This window comes from Dermacentor andersoni, chromosome 1 (genome assembly GCF_023375885.2).
Source record: "Dermacentor andersoni chromosome 1, qqDerAnde1_hic_scaffold, whole genome shotgun sequence".
NCBI classification, from domain to species: Eukaryota; Metazoa; Arthropoda; class Arachnida; order Ixodida; family Ixodidae; genus Dermacentor; species Dermacentor andersoni.
This window is the reverse complement of record NC_092814.1, coordinates 348880153-348896566: the sequence shown is the minus strand read 5'-3', so window position 1 is coordinate 348896566 and position 16414 is coordinate 348880153. Positions and strand designations below refer to the sequence as shown.

At 46.2% G+C, this 16414-nt stretch overlaps 3 non-coding genes across 3 annotated transcripts; all 3 read right to left on the bottom strand.

Moving 5' to 3' along the window:
- Positions 1-12184: 12184 nt before the first annotated feature.
- Positions 12185-12266, bottom strand: TRNAS-UGA (transfer RNA serine (anticodon UGA)). The gene has a single exon. It is a non-coding gene; the product is annotated as a tRNA-Ser (tRNA).
- A 76-nt stretch (positions 12267-12342) lies between these two features.
- Positions 12343-12424, bottom strand: TRNAS-AGA (transfer RNA serine (anticodon AGA)). The gene has a single exon. It is a non-coding gene; the product is annotated as a tRNA-Ser (tRNA).
- A 76-nt stretch (positions 12425-12500) lies between these two features.
- Positions 12501-12582, bottom strand: TRNAS-AGA (transfer RNA serine (anticodon AGA)). The gene has a single exon. It is a non-coding gene; the product is annotated as a tRNA-Ser (tRNA).
- Between the last annotated feature and the right edge of the window lie 3832 nt (positions 12583-16414).

Sequence of the window (16414 nt, the reverse complement as noted above, 5' to 3'; positions counted from 1 at the left end):
AACAGTGGCTCTAGAAAACATTGACAATTGTTTTCCTCTCCACCCGTCAGCCTTTTCCTTTGCTTTCGACACTTGATCTAGCCAGTACGATTCAGGTTCACGGTAATTTCCGAGAGGCACACCCAAGCATTGCGTTGGTAACGTCGACCACTTCAGTCGATAAAAGGTCTCCGGCGTGTCTTTCCAACTACCATGCCAGAAGCCGTAACTCTTATCCCAGTTTATCTGGGCTGCAGTTGAATCACAAAACTTTTCAACGACAGTCGTTGCCTCCTTAATTCTCGCTTTGGTTGTGCAGAAAATCGCGATATCGTCGGCATATGCCAAAATTTTAACGTGTGCTGCCTGCAGCCGATAGCCTGCTATGCGCTCATTATTTCTGATCGCCAAACAGAGTGGTTCGAGATAAGCAGCAAATAGAAGGGGCGACAGTGGGCATCCTTGCCGCACCGACGAGTGCACGGGAAAGCTATCGGTGAGCTCCCCATTAACAATGATGCGCGTTAAGCATTCTCTGTACGCCATCATGACGCCTTCCGTTATGACTTGGCGAACGTTCTCATGTTTCAGTATGCAGAAAAAAGCCTTGTGCGAGACGAGGTCGAAAGCCTTTGCCAAATCGATCTGCATCATCGCGACGTGATCACCAATCACATCGCAGAACTCAAGCACACTTCGAGCCGTGTCTACATTCGTTGCAATGCTGCGGCCTTTAATGCCACAAGTCTGGTGCGGCCCTACCAATGTTTTAATTACACTTTGCAGTCGTTTCGCCAAAGCTTTCGTGAATATTTTATAGTCGACATTGGCTAGAGTTATCGGGCGATATGACCCTGGCAACAAAAGTTTTTCCTCGTCATCACTCTTCGGAATTAGCACGATATGCGAGGTTGTGAATGACAAGGACAATCTTTTTCGCTCATACGCTTCGCTGATAGCTTCGTGAAGAACACGGGCCAATGCAGACTTGAAGGTTTTATAGAAAGTGGCCCCCAAGCCATCTGGCCCAGGTGCTTTACCGATGGATAACTCGTCTATTGCGCACTCTATCTCACTCGGGCTAATTGGCAGTTCCAGCCGTGTCCTGGCTTCTTCATCGAGCTTTGGTATCAGCGAGATAAATTCATTCTGGTAGCTACATTTAGGATTCCGCGGATGAGCTAAAATTGCTTTAAAGTAATAGGCGATCCCTTGCTTGATGTCATTTTTGTCGGATGTAATGTGATTGCCTTTAGCTAGCTGGCGGATTTCTTTCCGACAAGCCTACTTTTTCTGGTCTGAGAAAGCTCGTTTCGTTGGAGTTTCTCCCGCCCACAACTTCTCAGACCTTGATCTCACAAGTGCTGCTTTGTATTTTTCAGTATCCATCCTTTCCAGTTCAGTTCTCACTTTCTTTAATTCGTTAACATACACACCAGGCTCGACACTTTCCATGCTAATAAAAAATTGCAGTTGCTGGCGAAGCTTTGTTTATGCTTGGTTCAGGTTGTGTCGAATGACACTGCTTCTTTCAATGGCCATTGTTTTTACTTTCTGTTTAAATTCTTCCCATTGAATGGCAAAGCTTAATGGCATGGCTGAAGTCAGGTTTTCTCGTTCCTTCGCGACAGCATCGACAAAAGGATCGTCATTCAACAACTGCGCATTCCAGAGATCCCAGTTAAGGGCCGTTTGCTCTGTCCTTTCCCGAACGTGGCAATTACCAAGCAGTGATTTCAAGGGAATTTTCCACGTCTCAATAATTTCTCTCGTCGTATTCGAGTGCTGATTGCCGTGCTATCGTTTGATAACGAAGCTTTCCCTCAAGTCTAAATATTTTAAGGTAGTTTGTCGTGTGCGTATCATGGCCACGCACGCTTATATCGCCTTCCGTTTCTCTACCACGGGTGCGCTTTAAAACCACGGCGCTGCAATTTTGCTTTCCTTTCCTTCCTTCTTCTCCGCCCTTAAACTGGCTCTCTCAACTACTACACGCAGAGACAAAGCAACAGCGCGCGCATGCGATCCCATAGATGAGATGAATATATATATATATATATATAGAAAATTATCAGTCATAGCTCTCATAGTATAGCCCTCTGGGCCGTTTCCTTTTTTTTCTTTCGAAAGTAGTCCTATTAGGGTTATTATAATTACACGAAGGTATTTCGCCCTCGTCAGCAGCAGTCCTTGAGATAGTTATTCCGGCGGCTAGCTTCCCACGCTATGCGTGCCGCCTCCGCACCTGGTTAAGCTGTTCCTAGACGCTAGAGTTATACTATGTCCGCGCAACCTTGAGCGATCGGAAAGCGCGTTTTCCCCTCTTGGCCGGCGGAGAAGGGAGGCTTTGTTTCCGGCCGCAGAGCCCTCCAAGTCTCAGTAAGGTGCCTGGTGGTGGTCTCGTGCCGACGATGCCCTCTCGGTGAGCGCATATTCCCCCCTCATCTTTTAAGAGGTGCAATATTACAAGCATTTGTCTCGCAAACCATATTTATTTCAAGGGAATTTTCCACTTCTCAATAATTTCTCTCGTCGTATTCGAGTGCTAATTGCCGTGCTATCGTTTGATAACGAAGCTTTCCCTCAAGTCTAAATATTTTAGGGCAGTTTTCCTAGTCTCTAAAGCCGCTCGAGTTCGCTCTTCTCCTCGGGCGGTCATTTTTCCAAAAAAGTATGCCTTCCAACCACTCGGAGTATGAGGTATGAGGCTCGGAGCAGGAGCTATGGCGCTTGAAAGTAACCTGGGGCCTGACGAACCAACCGACTGAGCTATCTTTCCGGGCAACATCCAACGGTCACGAGTTCAAATCACCTGTTATGTTCCTTTTCCCCCCTTTTTCTTTCTTTTTTTTTCTTTTTTTAATGTCTTTTCCTTTATTTTATCACTGTACGGGAACCCTCCTAAAGTAAAAAAAAAGAAAGATATATATCTTCAATTATGTATGGCCACACATGTGCAGGTCGTAAATACCAGGTTCTCTAGCCGAGTGCCATCCGTGCGGTATAACCGAGCTCAGATTGGTCCACCTTGACTGATCAAATAGGGCACCACTGTAGGTTAAATGAGGCGTACAACTCCTGCGGGACCCGCCGTGGTTACTCAGTAGCTATGGTGTTAGACTGCTGAGCACGAGGTCGCGGGATCGGATCCCGGCCACGGCAGCCGCATTTCGATGGGGGCGAAATGCGAGAACACCCGTGTACTTAGATTTAGGTGCACGTTAAAGAACCCCAGGTGGTCGAAATTTCCGGTGTCCTCCACTACGGCGTGCCTCATAATCAGAAAGTGGTTTTGTCACGTAAAACCCCATAATTTAATCTTTAATTTAACTTCTGAGGGGACGGTAGAGTATCCGCCTCCCGTGCAAGAGGACCGTGATTCAAATCCCGGTGCCGCATAATTCTCCACCGGAAAATACAAAAAAAAACGTGTGTTGAGAAAATTGCATAAACAGGCCTGGAGTGTGGCCTGATCCCGGTGACCAGAACCGGTAACGCACTCTCTCACCAGAGCAGGATTGGCCACCCTGGTGCAGTACTTGGCCACAACCTCCTATATGAACACAACAATCAAACCCCGGCCCTCAGTCCCCAGCAGCTGCGAAGCAACTGACCACGGCGGCGGTCAGACCTGCGACGCTGCAGAGGGTGCTAAGAATCTCCGGACAGGCTGCCATTGGAATAAGAACCTGGCAACGTTTAACGCTAGAACAGTATCTAGTGAGGCGAGTCTAGCAGTGCTATTGGAGGAATTAGAGGGCAGTAAATGGGATATAATAGGGCTCAGTGAAGTTAGGAGGCCAAAAGACGCATATACAGTGCTAAAAAGCGGGCACGTCCTGTGCTACCGGGGCTTAGCAGAGAGACGAGAACTAGGAGTCGCATTCCTGATTAATAAGAACATAGCTGGTAACATACAGGAATTCTATAGCATTAACGAGAGGGTGGCATGTCTTGTTGTGAAACTTAATAAGAGGTACAAAATGAAGGTTGTACAGGTCTACGCCCCTACATCTAGTCATCATGACCAGGAAGTCGAAAGCTTCTATGAAGACGTGGAATCGGCGATGGGTAAAGTCAAAACAAAATACAGTATACTGATGGGCGATTTCAATGCCAGGGTAGGCAAGAAGCAGGCCGGAGACAAGTCAGTGGGGGAATATGGCATAGGCTCTAGGAATAGCAGAGGAGAGTTATTAGTAGAGTTTGCAGACAGAATAATATGCGGATAATGAATACCTTTTTCCGCAAGCGGGTTGGCCGAAAGTGGACGTGGAGGAGCCCGAATGGTGAGACTAGAAATGAAATCGACTTCATACTCTGCGCGAACCCTGGCATCATACAAGATGTAGACATGCTCGGCAAGGTGCGCTGCAGTGACCATAGCATGGTAAGAACTAGAATTAGCCTTGACTTGAGGAGGGAACCGAAGAAACTGGTACATAAGGAGCCAATCAATGAGCTAGCGGTAAGAGGGAAACTAGAGGAATTCCGGATCAAGCTACAGAACAGGTATTCGGCTTTAACCCAGGAAGAGGACCATAGTGTTGAAGCAATGAACGACATTCTTATGGGCATAATTAAGGAGTGCGCAATAGAAGTCGGTGGTAACGCCGTTAAACAGGAAACCAGTAAGCTATCGCAGGAGACGAAAGATCTGATCAAGAAACGCCAATGTATGAAAGCCTCTAACCCTACAGCTAGAATAGAACTGGCAGAACTTTCTATGTTAATCAACAAGCGTAAGACAGCGGACATAAGGAATTATAATATGGATAGAATTGAACAGGCTCTCAGGAACGGAGGAAGCCTAAAAGCAGTGAAGAAGAAACTAGGAATAGGCAAGAATCAGATGTGTGCGTTAAGAGACAAAGCCGGCAATATCGTTACTAATATGGATGAGATAGTTCAAGTGGCTGAAGAGTTTTATAGAGATTTATACAGTACCAGTAACAGCCACGACGATAAGGTGAGAGAGAATAGGCTAGAGGAACTTGAAATCCCACAAGTAACACCGGAAGAGGTAAAGAACGCCTTGGGAGCTATGCAAAGTGGGAAGGCAGCTGGGGAGGATCAGGTAACAGCAGATTTGTTGAAGGATGGTGGGAACACTGTCCTAGAAAGATTCGCCGCCCTATATACACAATGCCTCATGACCTCGAACGTAGCGGAATCTTGGAAGAACGCTAACATAATCCTAACCCATAAGAAAGGGGACGCCAAAGACTTGAAAAATTATAGACCGATCAGCTTACTGTCCGTTGCCTACAAATTATTTACTAAGGTAATCGCAAATAGGATCAGGAATACCTTAGATTTCTGTCAACCAAGGGACCAGGCAGGATTCCGTAAAGGCTACTCAAAAATAGACCATATTCACACTATCAATCAGGTGATAAAGAAATGTGCGGAATATAACCAACCCTTATATATAGCCTTCATTGATTACGAAAAAGCATTTGATTCAGTCGAAACCTCAGCAGTCATGGAGGCACTACGGAATCAGGGTGTAGATGAGCCATATGTAAAGATACTGGAAGCTATCTATAGCGGTTCCACAGCCACCGTAATCCTCCACAAAGAAAGCAACAAAATCCCAATAAAGAAAGGCGTCAGACAGGGAGATACGATATCTCCAATGCTATTCACAGCATGTTTACAGGAGGAATTCAGAGACCTGGAGTGGGAAGAATTGGGGATAAAAGTTGATGGAGAATACCTTAGCAACTTGCGATTCGCTGATGATATTGCCTTGCTTAGTAACTCAGGAGACCAACTGCAATGCATGCTCACTGACCTGGAGAGGCAAAGCAGAAAGGCGGGTCTGAAAATTAATCTACAGAAAACTAAAGTAATGTTTAACAGTCTCGGAAGAGAGCAGCAGTTTACGATAGGTAGCGAGGCACTGGAAGTGGTAAGGGAATACATCTACTTAGGGCAGGTAGTGACCACGGATCCGGATCATGAGGCTGAAATAACCAGAAGAATAAGAATGGGCTGGGGTGCGTTTGGTAGGCATTCTCAAATCATGAACAGCAGGTTGCCACTATCCCTCAAGAGGAAAGTGTATAACAGCTGTGTCTTACCAGTACTCACCTACGGGGCAGAAACCTGGAGGCTTACGAAAAGGGTTCTGCTGAAATTGAGGACGACGCAACGAGCTATGGAAAGAAGAATGATAGGTGTAACGTTAAGGGATAAGAAAAGAGAAGATTGCGTGAGGGAACAAACGCGGGTAAATGACAAACTTAGTTGAAATCAAGAAAAAGAAATGGGCATGGGCCGGGCATGTAATGAGGAGGGAAGATAACCGATGGTCATTAAGGGTTACGGACTGGATTCCAAGGGAAGGGAAGCGTAGTAGGGGGCGGCAGAAAGTTAGGTGGGCGGATGACATTAAGACGTTTGCAGGGACAACATGGCCACAATTAGTACATGACCGGGGTAGTTGGAGAAGTGTGGGAGAGGCCTTTGCCCTGCAGTGGGCGTAACTAGGCTGATGATGATGATGATCACTGTACGCTACAGATTGCACATCATATTCACAACATAAGCGCACTAGTTCGGCTGACACGTATAATTTATCTAATCGAGCGTGGCTATCACTCTGGAAGTGGGTAAATCGCGGGCGAGTACCGCTGGCAAATACAGTACCCACATCTTCCAGGTCATAATCATGCACCACTGCGTTTAGAGATTCGGCGTGAACACTTTGCTCGGTTTTCAGCATAGCAAACACAGTTAAAATCACCCAGCAGTATTACGACCTTGGAACAGTTTACGTACGTTCAAGACGCTCAAAGAAGGATCGACGGTCCGTTTCAATATTCGGCGCATAGATACAAATAGCACGGTAATCCACATCCACAAAACAAAAATGAGCCACTAAGAGGCGCCCAGGTTCACACGAAAACACTGACTGCACACAAATGCCAAAATTATTTCTTAGGAATATAGCGCAGCCGCCTGATCCACCAACCGCGTGACAAACGCACACGTCAAAGTGAGCTCTATAATTGGACACCATTCTGTCGGTTAGCTCTTGGCTCTCAATTTCCGTTTCTTGGATTCCTACTATATGTAAGTCATTATCCAAGAGGAGACGACTTAGCTGTCATTGCCGTCTTCTTGCAACCAACCACTCGGCCACGACTTTTTTTTTTCCTTTATTGCCGGATTTCTCCTCGTACAATGGACAGGAATTATGGCTGGAATTCGACATACATACACATAGGTTGTATTAAAAACGAGACTCGTACTTTGTCTCGTGTTGTTAGGTTAGTACGGCTCTTGGGTTAGCAACTGATCAAACACAGGTAGCCATACAGGAGGATCGGAAAGTGTCCTGTAGACGTCGCGGACGTACATAATAGCGTCTCTGAAGTACACTTTTGACGGTTGTGATTTAACATTCTCGTGTCTTACATCCATTCGCGTCTTCCATACACTGTGCATTGTCAACAACATCAGGAGATCACACGGCACGTCCCCTGTCTGATGAAACGGCAGAAATCGAATCCCGTGAGGTGTAAGTGGAAGTTGCTTTTTCAGTGTCCTTTGTAAAATGTCCCACAGAAAAACAGAGTCTGAACAGTCTAAAAATACGTGCTCGATGGTTTCGGGCTTATTGCATATTGTACAGTTAGTACTCCAAGGAACAAAAATACCTTTTTCTTTAAGCCAGGGTTTTACAGGGAGCGTGCCGGTGTGAAGAAAGAAGAAAAACGTCTTGGTCGACGCTCTAACAGGCATCTTTTTAACGCGACTCAAAACATTACGTTCTCGTCCTATTACATATAAGGAACGATAGATCGGCACAGGACACATCACATCAAGCAAGTCTCTGTACAATTTTTTCTTTGTAACAGCCGAGAGATATTCAGTCGAAAAGTGGCTTTTCAAAAAACGAAAAGCATCAACGACTTCTTTCATAAACCCTTTCAATGGAACATAATTAGTAGAATACGATGACACTATGTATTCAGGTAATGCCTGACTCAAAAACACTTGACAAATACTCTGCAGGAAAGCATCGTTCTGTTGCCTCAAGAAAAAGAACCATGTAACAACTTGTTTAAGAAATAAATGCGATAAGCCTAGCCCTCCGTTTTTAACCAACTGAAATAAGTTCAGACGACTAGTACGCTCCCAGTTCGACCCCCAGATAAACACAGCAAACAGTCTGTGTAACTTTTGCACAGACATCCTTGCCATGCAAAGCACTTGCATCATATAGAAAACTTTTGTTACGATGAACATATTACACACAGTTGCACGTGTAAAGATTGAGAAATCGCGTCCGCCCCATTTTGTTGTTTGGGATTTAACCCGGTCAATTTCACCCGCCCATTGGTCTTTGTTTCCGCGATAGTGTTCCAAAGGAATGCCAAGGTATTTGCCCGGCGTATCAGTAAACCTTATACCTTCGAATTGTGTCGGCCTCTCGTCCCATTCACCGTGCCAGAATCCTAAGCATTTTTGCCAACTAATGGCGCTTCCAGTTAGGTTGCAAAAGGTTTTTGCTTCCTTAATGGTACTTTCGATGCTTTTTTGAGTTCGGCAAAAGATTGCGATGTCGTCTGCGTATGAGAGGATTTTAATTTCGTGCGTTAAGAAGCGATAGCCGCATATCGTTTTGTTGTTCAGAATTTTTAAACAGAACGGTTCAAGATATATGGCGAATAGCAGGCTTGAGGCTGGGCATCCTTGGCGCACACTAGACGTTACTGGGATTCCTTCGCTAAGCTTTTTGTTAATGATAAGCTTAGTAGTACAGTGTTTATATGCCATTTTCACGCCTTCACTTATTACGCTGCCTACGCTAACTTGTTCTAGCACTGCGAACAGTATGCCATGTGCGACTTTGTCGAAAGCTTTCTCTAGATCTAGTTGAAGCATTGCTATCTTTCCGGAAAAAGCGTCACAACCTTCTAGTATGCTTCTGGTGGTATGTATGTTTGTGAATATGCTTCGTCCTTTAATCCCGCATGTTTGATGTGGGCCAACTATAGCTGTAATTACTGACTGGAGTCTTCTTGCTACTACTTTCATAAAGATCTTATAATCTACATTTGTCAAACTTATGGGCCGATAAGACTCTACTGACTGCAATTTGGAAGGTTCATCGGTTTTAGGAATTAGAACTACGTGACTTAGTTTGAACGATGGAGGCATTTGTTTGCTATCGTAGGCTTCTGCTATAACATGGTATAGTATTTCTGCTACTTCATTCTTAAAACTTTATAGAACGCTGATCCGAGGCCATCTGGCCCAGGCGTTTTTCCTTTGCTCAAATCTTCAATTGCTTGTTTGATTTCATCTTTAGTTATTTGTGTTTCAAGCTCTAGTTTAATATCCTCGTCAAGCCTTGGCATTTGCTTAACATAGTCGTTTATAAATATATCATTTACTTGCACTTCGTTGCCGAGCAAAGTACGGTATCGCTCTACAAATGCTGTTTCAATGACGCTCTTATCTGTCGAGACTTCGTTTTGGTAGCGAATTTCATTTATTTCGTTTTTTGTTGCATATCGTTTTTGTTCACCAATCGCCCTCTTAGTTGGTCTTTCGCCTAACCAAAGCCTCTCTGAACGCGCTCTAATAACAGCGCCTTTATATTTTTCTTCTTCCATCTGTTCCATCTGTCTTTTAACATCTTCGACTTCACTTTTAAACAAACCGGGTATTGTAGTCTCTGCATTCAAAAGGAAACCAAGTGTGCACTGTAGTTCTTTTTCCTTTTGTTTTTCTTTATGTCGTAGTATGCATGATCTGTCTATTGCACTTAGTTTAACTTCGCACTTGAATTGTTCCCAAGCTTCGATGAAATTTGTGTGACTCGTGGACACTCTTTCCGATTTCTCGCGTACTATTTGGACAAATGTGTCATCGTTTAAGAGCTGTTCATTTAATTTCCACAGTTCCCAGTTGAATGCAGAGACTTTGCGCTTTCTACCTATTTCAAACATTACGAAGCTGTGATCACTAAAACTAACATGTTTCACAGCATAGTTACAACACATAGACATAACATCCGACGAGATATAAACGCGATCTAATCGTGCGTGGCTTTCGCCCTGAAAGTGGGTAAATTGCACTTGATTTCCACGGAATATGTCCCCTACATCAACAAGGCCACATTCATCCACCAACGCCTTAAGCTGTAGGGCACTTTTGTCCCGTACTGGTTCATTCTTAACTGAGTCTTCGGGCATGCAAATACAATTAAAATCGCCAAGCAAAATGACTTGCCTGTCACACTTTAGAAAGCCAGCTACACAATCAAAAAAAACTTTTCTTTCTGAAATTTGGTTCGGCGCGTACACACATACAATTCGCCAGTGTACTTGGTTTAAATAAAAGTCGCACAATGCTAGGCGTCCGTCATCAGAGGTGATAACACCCTCTTCAACGATTCCGATACCTCGTTTCAGAAAGACAGCACAACCGCCAGATTTTCCAACGGCATGGCAAACACAAACGTTGAAATCTAATGCGTAAGTTTGGACCATGCGGTCCGCCTGCTCCTCGCTGTCTATTTTTGATTCCTGTAAGGCTAGAATATCGATGGTATTTTCTTTTAGCAGACGTCTTAACTGCACTTGCCGCTTTCTTGCCGTGAGACCGCGCACATTTAGCGTGCCTATTCTTAATGCCGATAAGGACGTTGAATTCATAGAAAGCGAAAGGTCAAGCGGACCGCTGGGTGATTGTGCCGAATTGACAGGATGCACACTTACACTGTTATTTCGCACTGATTCGGGGTGCTTCGTCAAGCATGGCGAAGTCGAGGTGTTTTCCTTGTCGGTAGGCATGGCGACGTTTCGTGCTGCGCGTCCCGCTCCAGTCTAGCAGTAAAGTCATCCCTCGTACAGTGCTCTCCGCTAACGCGGAGGCCCTGTCGGTGTAGTCCTCCTGTCTGGAGGCACGTTGGGCTTCACCTTCAGGGGAGCCCTACGGTGGGACCCTGCCTTTTGGGGCGGTTCACCGGCGTTGACCTTCTCGCGGTTGTCGTCTTCGGTGGTAATTTCCCGTGGTCTCTTTGAGACGGCGACGCCAGGGTTGGTCTTTCCTTCTTCCAAGTTGATGCCCTCCATTGCGGTTCCGCTCTCTTCCGTCTCGACTGTTTCGCTAACGGCAGCACAGTTGCTAGGGGTTTTCTCAGCCTGTGGCGTATCCTGTGGTACGTCGTTCTTACCATTGTCACTGGCCGCAGCTTTCATATGTCCCTTGTTTTCGGATGGGACAGAAGGCGTGGCACACGACGTTGTGGGCTTCTCGCCTCCATCCTCCGCGTCGACTTGGTCCATGAGGTGCTCATCGACGGTGTCGCTTCGCCCAGTTCCGGTCACACTGGCGTAGCTACGCGCGCATTGACTCTCGTCGTGGCCATAGCGACGACAGAGCTTGCAACGCGGAACTCGGCACTCGCGCCGTATGTGACCGGTGCCATGGCACCGGAGGCAGAGCGGGGGTCTGCCTGGGACGTGCACGAGCGCATGGTCTTCCCCGACGCGAAGTTGATGAGGCAGGTCTTCCACGGTAACGCCTACCTTTAGCCGTACGGACACCAGGCGCGTGTGGGAGCCTTTGTCGTTGCAGCCTGCAACGCGCCACTTTTCCCTCGAAATTTCGCTGACCTTGCCAAAAGGCGCCAGGGCGCCTCTGACTTCGTCGTCCGGAGTCGTATGTAGAAGCCAATACAGCTTCATCCTGACGTCTTGATTTCGAGGGTCTATTACCATGCATCGGTGGTCCTTTACGCTGAAGGCTGGAGCAGACAAAATCTTTTGTTTGCCCTTTTCGTCCTTGAAAGTGATGGCCCAGACGTGGTTCATCTGATAGGCACCGAGGGCCTCCACTTCCGGCATCAGCTGCAGATAGTCAAGTGCCTCACGGAAATGCTCGACTCGGTAGGGCCTCGCCTTCACGTCTCCGCGCAAAAAAACGGTCGTTGTAACAGTCGATCCTGTAGGTAGTTGCGGCAAAATAACCTGGTAGTCATCCTTCGGTGTGTCGTTCAACCTGACACCGCGGCCCTGCTGGGCCGCTGTAACCGCCCTTTCGGAGCAAAACATTCCGCGACCGTTCACTGCGGTGGCCGGAAGTGGAATCCTCGGCCACGACTGCGCATATACACTGCGGCACTACTGCACCACATTGATACGCGTTCACGAAGGGCTGGCAGAAGCAAAAGAAACCGCTACGCAGCCGACAGGATTCGAACCTGTGCGGGGAGCCCCCAATGGATTTCAAGTCCATCGCCTTAACCACTCGGCCACGACTGCGCATATACGCTGCGGCACTACTCCGCCACATTGATACACGTTCACGACGGGCTGGCAGAAACAAAAGTAACCGCTACGCAGCCGACAGGATTCGCACCTGTGCGGGGAGACCCCAATGAATTTCTAGTCCATCGCCTTAACCACTCGGCCACGACTGCGCATATACGCTGCGGCACTACTCCGCCACATTGATACGCGTTCACGAAGGGCTGGCAGAAACAAAAGTAACCGCTACGCAGCCGACAGGATTCGAACCTGTGCGGGGAGACCCCAATGGATTTCTAGTCCATCGCCTTAACCACTCGGCCACGACTGCTTTTTTTTTTTTTCTTTATTTCCTGTTTTGAGAACTGTACATATAGGATATACAAAACACGAATTCAATCTCTGAATTCAACATATGCAGTGATGTCAAAAAGAGGAACCGCTGCGCATTCAAATGTGGAGCTTAGTTAAAAATGCTTGATCATCACTAGCTGATCAAGGATAGGTAGCCAGTGTGGTGGCTCTGTTTGGGTTTTTAAGACTTCGCGCACATAAATGATATCGTCAATGAAATAGTCCCTGGCTGGTCTTAGATTCAGCTCCTCATTTCTTGCAGCCATCCTAGTCTTCCACACGCTGTGCATACAGAGGAACATCACCATATCACATGGCACGCCCTCTATGTCAGTCACCGGCAAGAACTTAATACCAAAAGTGGTCAACGGCAAATCCTTCTTAATTGTTCGCTGGAGAATGTCCCACAGAAATACTGAATCCCAGCAGTCTAGGAATATGTGCTCTATTGTTTCAGGCTTTTGGCAAATGTTGCAGTTAACGCCCCAAGGAAGGAAGAATCCTTTCTCTTGGAGCCACGGCTTGACAGGGAGCGTACCAGTGTGCAGACAAAAGAAAAATGATTTAGTGGTCGCCTTCACAGGCATCTTTTTCACCCGGTTCAATACGTCCTTCTCGCGTCCTAAGTTATACAGAGCTCGGTACACAGGCACTGGGCACATAATATCTAATAAGTCTTTATACAATCGTTTTCGTTTTGCAGTATGCAAGTAATCTGCGGAAAAATGTGCACTGAGGAGGCGATAAGCATTCACCACCTCTGACCAGAAGCCTTTGATCGCTTCCTTAGGTCCAGCATGTGACGTCACAATGTAATCGTGCAACGCATCACACAATCGCCATTGAATTACGGATCGCAAAAAACCATCTCTTTGGTCTCGTAAAAAGCAAAATCTTGAAACTACCTTCTTTAGGAATAAATGAGATAGGCCCAAGCCTCCTTTGCGCATGGGATGGAACAAGTTTAAACGAGTTGTGCGCTCCCATGACGATCCCCATATATAAACAGCAAAAATTCGGTGCAATTTCTGCACGCATACTCTGGACATACATAAAACTTGCAGTAGGTAGAACAGCTTTGCTACCAGAAACAAATTACACACTGTTGCACGTCCGAACATAGACAGGTTGTGACCACCCCACTTCACCGTCTGTGCTTTGACTCGTTCTATTTCACCTACCCAATGCGTTTTTGCATCACGATAGTGTTCCAATGGGACTCCTAGATATCGAGAGGGATTCTGGATGAATTTGATATTTTCCACATAAGCAGGCGTACTTTCCCATTCTCCGTGCCAAAAACCGATGCTTTTCTGCCAGCTTATGGCACTACCAGTAAGACTACAAAACATTTTCGCATCTTTGACTGCCTCAACAATGCTGTCTTGGTCGCCACAAAAAATTGCTATGTCATCAGCATATGACAGGATTTTAACTTCGTGCATATGCAGTCGGAATCCATTGATCTTCTCGTTGTGCAACACCTTTAAACAGAATGGCTCTAGAAATATGGCGAAAAGCAAGGGCGAGGCCGGGCATCCCTGACGTACACTCGACCGAACCGGTATACTAGCACTCAGCTTGTTATTAATTATGAGCCTTGCACTGCAGTCCGCGTATGCCATTCGCACCCCTTCTTGAATAACTTTTCCAATGTTGATGTGTTCGAGCAGAGCAAACAATATGCTGTGGGCAACCTTATCGAAGGCTTTCTCTAGGTCTAACTGTACCATGGCCACGTGTCCGCGGGTTACGTCACAGCACTCGAGAACGCTTCTCGCTGTGTGGATGTTGGTTAATATCGTTCTCCCCTTAACACCACATGTCTGATGTGGGCCAACCACAGAAGTAATAACTGACTGGAGCCTTTTGGCCAGGACCTTCATGTACACCTTATAATCAACGTTCGTGAGACTAATTGGTCGATATGCTTCGACCGACTGCAACTTGGCAGGCTCATCAGTCTTTGGTATCAGGACAATATGGCTGGAACTGAAAGATGGAGGCAGGCGTTTAACTTCGTGCGCTTCAGTTATGATGTTGTAGAGTACTTCCGCCATTTGACGCTTGAAAAACTTGTAAAAGCTAGGCCCTAGGCCATCGGGCCCCGGAGCCTTTGTCTTACTAAGCTCATCGATTGCTCGTTCTAACTCTTCAATAATTATAGGTTTCTCGAGTTCCGTCTTTACTTCGTCCTGCAGTACTGGCACGAGTGGCAAAAGATGTGTCTTGAACTCCTCAGTTATTTCTACTTTACTGTTAAACAAGTTAGAATACCTTTCTTCGAATGCGCTTCGGATGGTTTCTTGATCACGTGAAAGAACGCCGCGATAGCAAATTTCTTTGATTTGTTTCTTTGTCGCATATCTCTTTTCGTCTCCGAGTGCTCGTTTCGTCGGGGCTTCATCTAACCAGATGCGCTCGGCGCGTGATCTTATGACCGCTGCCTCGTATCTTTCAGTCTGAATGGCTTCCAGCTGCTCTTTTGTTTCTTTGATTTCAGTCGTAAAATGCCCAGGGACTGCGCTTTCAACATCTACAAGATACTTCAGCGTACTGTTTAGTTCTATTTCTTGCTGTTTAGCCTGACGGCTTAAAACACACGCCCTTTGAATTGCCAAACTTTTCACCTCGCTTTTAAATTGATCCCACGCATAGAACCATTTTTTTAGGCTCTCTCGCACGCAATTCTTTAATTTTTTCCGTTACTTCGTCCACGAATCTTTCGTCCTGTAGCAACTTGTCATTGAGCTTCCACAGCTGCCAATTAAATCGGTACTCCTTCACTTTTGATCCAATTGTGAACATCACTAAACTGTGGTCACTAAAGCTGACATGTTTAACCGTGTATTGATTACAAGTCGGTACCAGTTCCACGGACACATACGCCCTGTCGAGCCTTGCGTGACTCCGCCCTTGAAAATGAGTGAACATTACTTGGTGTTCACGTAGTACATCACCCACATCAACAAGGTCATACTCTTGAACGGTGGATCGGAGCATTTCTGCACTCTTGTCGTTCATGAACACATCTTTAGATGTATCCTCGGGCAAATATACACAATTAAAATCACCTAATAAAAGAATTCTCCTATCACAATTTATGAAGGTGGCCATATATTCAAAAAACACTTTTCGCTCATTTGCTTTGTTCGGGGCGTAAATACAGATAATTCTCCAGTCTACTTCATTGCAAGATAGGTCACACATAACTAATCGGCCATTATCGAGCGCTACTACAGTTTCTTCAATAATACCGACAGTGTTACGCAGAAAAATAACGCATCCTCCAGACTTCCCATTAGCATGACTAACACAAACATTGTAATTTGATTTAAACATTTCAACCATTCTATCCGTCTGTTCCTCACCTTCAATTTTTGTCTCCTGAACTGCAAGAATATCAATGTCATGGTCAATTAATAGCCTTTTAAGCTGAGCTTGCCGCTTTCTCGTCGACAGGCCACGCACATTGAGTGTCCCTATTTTTAAGCCATGTTTAGAAAGCTGAGGGACAGACGGACTACTTGGCGTCTGATGCAAGTTTACTGGTAACGGACTTACAGCCCTGGACTGGACGACATCGTTAAATGGCTCCGCCACACTGGTCGAAGCCCTCGCGTCTTCCTTGTCGGCACACATCATGGAAACTGCAACGTACACGTCCACCCTCAGTTCATTCGTTCCTTACTACAAACCAGCGGGCCCCCTATGGGAGGGGCACTGCTGGCGGTGTCCTCTTGTCCGGAGGCACGTTCGGTTTGGGTTTCAGCGAAAGCCGCCGAGAGGTGGTAGTCTTGGCAGGCGGT